Source organism: Hyperoodon ampullatus, assembly GCF_949752795.1.
Source record: "Hyperoodon ampullatus genome assembly, chromosome: X".
Lineage (NCBI taxonomy): Eukaryota > Metazoa > Chordata > Mammalia > Artiodactyla > Ziphiidae > Hyperoodon > Hyperoodon ampullatus.
In genome coordinates, this window is record NC_136913.1 from 15,978,758 (window position 1) to 15,984,757 (window position 6,000).

Consider the following 6,000-nt stretch of genomic DNA (forward strand, 5'->3'; position numbering starts at 1 on the left):
TCGCTCCCCAGGAGAGGGGGAGGTTCCCAGTTATAGTGGAAATTGACATCAGGTTGGCTCATCAGTTACCAGGGAAACCAGCCGAGGGGCACGCCCCTCACCTCCCCTTTGATGAGCTATCAGGTGGAGATGTTTGCTAAAGATTAGATGAAGCCGGCACTGGCCCAGCAGGGGGATGTACAGAGAGCAAGACAACAGCCATCTTGGGTGGCCTGACCATACAGACTCCCTCTGTAAGCATGAAAAAGCCACGCCCTTCTGTAATAATATTAGAAATTAAAAATTAAACATCATGACTAGGAACAGTGATGATGGGAGGAAAAGTGCTGCTTTTTCAAGCTGCATAAGGAACTGTAGTCACAATTGGCCGAATAAATGAGGTGTGTTTAAGTTTCTGGGGCTGTTTCTACAGTGTGGTGCTGGGACTTCCTTATATTTATAAGTTCTCCGAAGTTGAGGACTCCCCATGTTTCCCCTGTGAAGCTGGTGAAGTTGAACCCTGAAAGCAGCTCTCCACAGTGAGCACATCCTCAGACGAGCTTGCCCACTCTCACTGCTATACTAGAGGCAACTCTGGTGTTACAGGGCCACGTTCTCTGGCTTTAGGGGTGCTATCAGCACTGAGGGGAGAGCCTTAAGATATAAGGGGAAAAGGAAATAAATCCCTTTGTCTGAAAAGGTTCAATTCCATCCAAGCTGCTGGACAAAACAGGGGAAACATCACATTGCGAGGGAGCGGAAGCAAACTGTCCGCCCTGCATTCTAAAGGTGGGCCCTGGTCTGCATGTCCTCCCTACCCTAGAGCCCTCCCCATTCCCTGGATCAGCCTCGGAGCACTTATAAATATAAGCAAGTCTCTCTCACATATACCGGAAAAAGCCCCCCGTGGTTCGTTTTTGCCAGTATACTCTGATCCCCATGAGGTATGGTCATTCGTGGCTTGGCCAAGCTCTACCTCTTGCTCTTCCCTTCGGTGACATCAGTTCCAAAATCCCCAGCAAACCATAGGGAAGGAGGCAGAGAAGACTGATGCCATCCATGGAAGCGAGCCTGTGGGTCGCAGGCACGGCACTGTAGGTGGAGGCTGAGTCGAGAAGAGCCCTGCTAGGAGCACATGCTGGGAATGGTTGTGTGGTTTTTTTTAATGTATTTTTAAAAGTTGAGTTAGGAGAAAGTACACCCAGAAAGGCATTAAACAACGGGCAGCTCGGCATATAAGAGTAAACAAAATAGGTGAAACCCCTTACCTTAGACTGCTTCCTATCTATCTGGGAAGACAGCGTTAGAAAACACAAATATTTGGGTAATTGATGAGTGTATAAAATGCGGCAAAGGTTAAGTAGCCATGAGAAGCATGACATCTCTAGAGGATTCTCTTGTGTGTTTGTATATAGATGTGCTTACATATTGGGAAGACATTTGGGAAGACAGATACAAACATGTTTACAGAGGGCGTCTATGGATAGGTAGGATTCTGAATATGTTTCATTTCATTTTCCTTATCTTTCTGATTTGTCTGCAGTGTATTGCTTTTATAATAATTGTTTAATTACAAAAACACAGGCCATATCATGTTTACATCACTGTGGAAGATAAAAGGAAATATCACGTTGCCATTTAGCGGAAGGCAGAAAGAGCGAAACCTAAGAAAAAAGCATAATGTGTCAGAAGACCAACTTAATTTACTATCATGTATAAATAGATTAAACGCCCATATTAAAAAAGATTCAAGGGTGGATCTTAACAATTATATGCTTTTACCTACCTTGTCATTTGCTTTAAACATTAAAAAATAAAGCACTGGACAGAAATTCACCAGCAAATAAACAAAAAATAGGCCACAATGATACCACTGATCCCAGCAAGGTAGAATTACAGGCAAAAAGCAGTCAATGCATCAGGAGTCCTTATGTTGGTAAGAGGTTCAAGTACAGGGACGACAGATCATGAACCTGTGTTTAACCAATTACACAGAATCAAAAGCAGAAAGCAAAACCAGATAGTCCATATGCATAATTTAATAAAATTGCAGTAGAAAAAAAAAGACTTTATTGTATCTTTTAGTCTTTGACATAAGGAAGCAAAATTAAAGGGCAGATACTGGTATAATTAAAAAGGCATTACTGATAGACATTAGATTCCAAAAGAGAATTCACTGTTAAGAATCCTTGGAGAGCTTCCCTGGTGGCGCAGTGGTTAAGAATCTGCCTGCCAATGCAGGGGACATGGGTTCGAGCCCTGGTCTGGGAAGATCCCACATGCCACGGAGCAACTAGGCCCGTGAGCCACAACTACTGAGCCTGCGCGTCTGGAGCCTGTGCTCCGCAACAAAAGAGGCCGCGATAGTGAGAGGCCTGCGCACCGCGATGAAGAGTGGCCCCTGCTTGCCACAACTAGAGAAAGCCCACGCACAGCAACGAAGACCCAACACAGCCAAAAATAAAAATAAAAATAAATAAATAAATAAAAATGTTACCATTAAAAAAAAAAGAATCCTTGGAGCTTTCACAAAATTGAATACATACTAAACTACACAGAACACTGAATCATAGGAAACACAGGAAACAAAGTTAGTACAGGCTACAGTCTGCGACATAAAATTCAGAAGTTAGTGAGATACTTCTGAAATGCTAACAAGAAAAACAATAAGCACCCCTACCTTTGTAGCCACAGCTTCTTTCCTGAACTTTCTCCTTGAGTTCTAGGCCTGGGTATGTCACTGTCTACTGATGTCTCCACGTGCAAGCCCACAGCATCTCCTCCTCATCACACCTGAATCTTTTCCCACCTTCCTTTGCTGATGTGCCCCTGTCCAGTCCCTGCCTTAACAGCGCCTCACCCACTGATGCGTCCGGGCACCTGACAGAGTGCCTGCCAGCGTTGGCCTCAGCTCCTCATCGTCCACAGCCCACCACACCCCTGACGTCACCTGGTCCCAGGCATCCTACCTCTCACGGCTCTCTCTTGTCTGGACCCCCCAGTCTGTTGTTTCCCGAGTTTGCTGCCAGATGCCACTTCAGAAATGCTAAGTTTCTTTCCTATGAGCACTTCCAGGGCTGACACTTTTATTTATTATTGTATTCCCAGGATTTAGCATACTATCTCCTACATAATAGATACTTAGATGTTGGTTGACGGAAAAAAACACAAAAGCAAATTTTCTTCTTAAAAACACGGCCGTTTCCAGTACCTCTCCCAGTTTACAAGAAAATCATTTTTATTGATGCTTGTACTTCATTAATGCAGTGTGGCTCCCCGCCACCACCATGGAGCAGCTCAGATGTGTCTGAACAGTAGTGGGAGATGGCCGATCCAGAGGAGTCTCAGGGCAAAGGCAGTTAGGCCCAGAGATTTGGGGCTTGTTGTAGGAGAATTGAAAACATCCCTCATCTTTATGAATATACTGAAAGATTTGTCAGAGACACTAACGAAGTGCTTTCAATAAACCTGTTGGTGTTTTGCATGCGTGTGTGTGTGTGTGTGTGTGTGCTTAACTAGGATTTGAAGATGTAACTGTGAGCTGTAAACCCTTAAGTTTAACAAAGCTGTCCCATGTCCTACTGACAATTTATATCTTGTGTCTGCAAACCAGTTGCTGGGTGGTTCCATTTTTATTGAGCCAGGCTAATATTCTTCTCTCCTATTTAGGAGCCACCTTTTTCATGCTTTGGAGTTGGAATTTAAAAATATAAATATAGAAGGTCAAAGTTGTGCTCGCTGTTGATAGCTCCTGTAAAACACCTGACTCAATGAGCAAATATTAGCTCTATCAACTACTTTTTAAAAAAGCTTTATTGTAGTACATTTCAAGTACATGTGAAAATAAGGATAGTGAAGGGACACCACCCAGCTCCAATAATTATCAGCTCATAACCCATCTTGTTTCATCCACGCTCCCACTCACATCTCCCATTTCCACGTTGTTTTGAAGCAAATCTGATAGATCATTTAATGTATAAATAGGTCAGTATGTATATCTAAAAGATAAACTTATAAAAATGTGACCATACCATTATCACACTTTAAAAATTAATAATTCATTTCTAACACCATGCTGTAATGAGAGGAACCAGGGCCCCTTGGAGAAATGACCGATTCTAGGACTGGGACGGGGAATATACAAGTTGAGCCTGGAGCATCTTGTAAGTGTCGAAGGATGTGCTCCAAGAAAGCACAACAACGAGAATGTCAAAGGGACACAGGAGCGAACTGAAAGAGCTTCCAGTGGCCAAGAAGTCTGGAACGGTTTGAGCAACAAAATAAAGCAGTATTGGATTATAACCCAAAGCATAACAAATATCCCTGAGTCCATACTGCTGTAAATCAACGATTGAATAAGTAAATAGGGGAGAAGAGAGAAATCTGTGCAGAAGAATCCCAAATTATGTAGACACTCACCCTCAAGGAGGTGGAGCATTACTCCCCACTCCTTAAGTGTGTGCTGTGCAGAGAAGTATGTGCTTCCTTCCAAAGAGGGCAGTATGGAAAGGGGGGAAAAGAGGAACTCTCCAGGGGAGAGACCTGACAAACACCCTCAGCCAGGTGATCAAGGTCAACATCAACAGCGAGAAGTCCTGTTCATAGTATGTACCCTTGATATGATAGCATGAGAATGGCCCCTTATCGCTGAGGTTTTCCTCCCCAAAACCCATGACACCAGTTTCATCACGAAGAAAATCATCAGACAAATCCCAGTTGGGGAACATTCTGCAACATACCTAACCAGTCCTCCTCCAAACTGTCAAGGTCATCAAAAACAAGGAAAGTCTGAGAATCTGTCACAGTCTAGAGGAGCCCAAGGAGACATGATGAGTAAACATAATATGGGATCCTGGAACAGAGAAAGGAGAAAAGGAAATGTGAATACAGTGTAGGCTTTAGTTAATAACAATGTACAAATATCGATTCATTAGTTGTGGTAAATGTACCACAATGTAAGATACTAAGAATGGGGGAAATGGGTGTGGGTACTCTTTCTATTATCTTAGCAACTTTTCTGTAAATTAAAACTGTTCTACAATTAAAAGTTTATTTAAAAATTAACAATTCCCTTCTATCATCCTACATTCATGCAGTGTTCTGTTTAAAGTCCCGATCTCTCAAATCTGAAGTGTGAACATCTTCGCCAAAAGTCCCAGTGAGATTTTGAGGGAGTGACTGCTCTTCCTTGAAAAGGAAAATATGCAAAGTTTCTTCTTGGTGCATGAAATATTTGATATGTGCAACCTGCTCCAGTAGTTATTTTTAGATCTTATCTCTGATGAGTGCCTGGGTCTTGTTTTTACTTGTCTTTCAATGTTTGTGTGTGACTGAATGTCAACTCCCGGAAAGAAGGAGTTACGGCATTATGCTTTAAGGGGAAGTTATGTATGTCCATGTAGATTGATTGCTACTTTTTCTTCTTTGCCTTTTCTTCCTTTAAAAATATTTCATTGTTGCTTACACAGGAGTATATATCTCGTTTCTATGTGGAAAACTGATCTATAATGTACAATCAGCATATGAGTGTCACCATTTAGAAGTGTTCATTAAGTGAGGCTTACTGGTTTCCAATGTTGCATCTGGCTTTATTAATTTTTTTTTTTTTTTTTTTTGGTACGCGGGCCTCTCACTGTTGTGGCCTCTCCCGTTGCGGAGCACAGGCTCCGGACGCGCAGGCTCAACGGCCATGGCTCACGGGCCCAGCCGCTCCGAGGCTTGTGGGATCTTCCCGGACCGGGGCACGAACCCATGTCCCCTGCATCGGCAGGTGGATTCTCAACCACTGCGCCACCAGGGAAGCCCTTTATTAATTTTTGTATCAGTATATTTCAGAAGTTAGCATGGATGCTGGCAAAATCAATAGCAACGCTGCTGTTAGAAAAAGCGCAAGAATGTAAGGAATGACTCTGGTCGGAAAAGAGTGTCCTGATATAATCCTTTCCTGAAATGCTTGAGTTAGTCAGTGACATATGAACCTCCCCCCATCTGGGCACTATGAACAGGCCCTGGTCAGGGTGG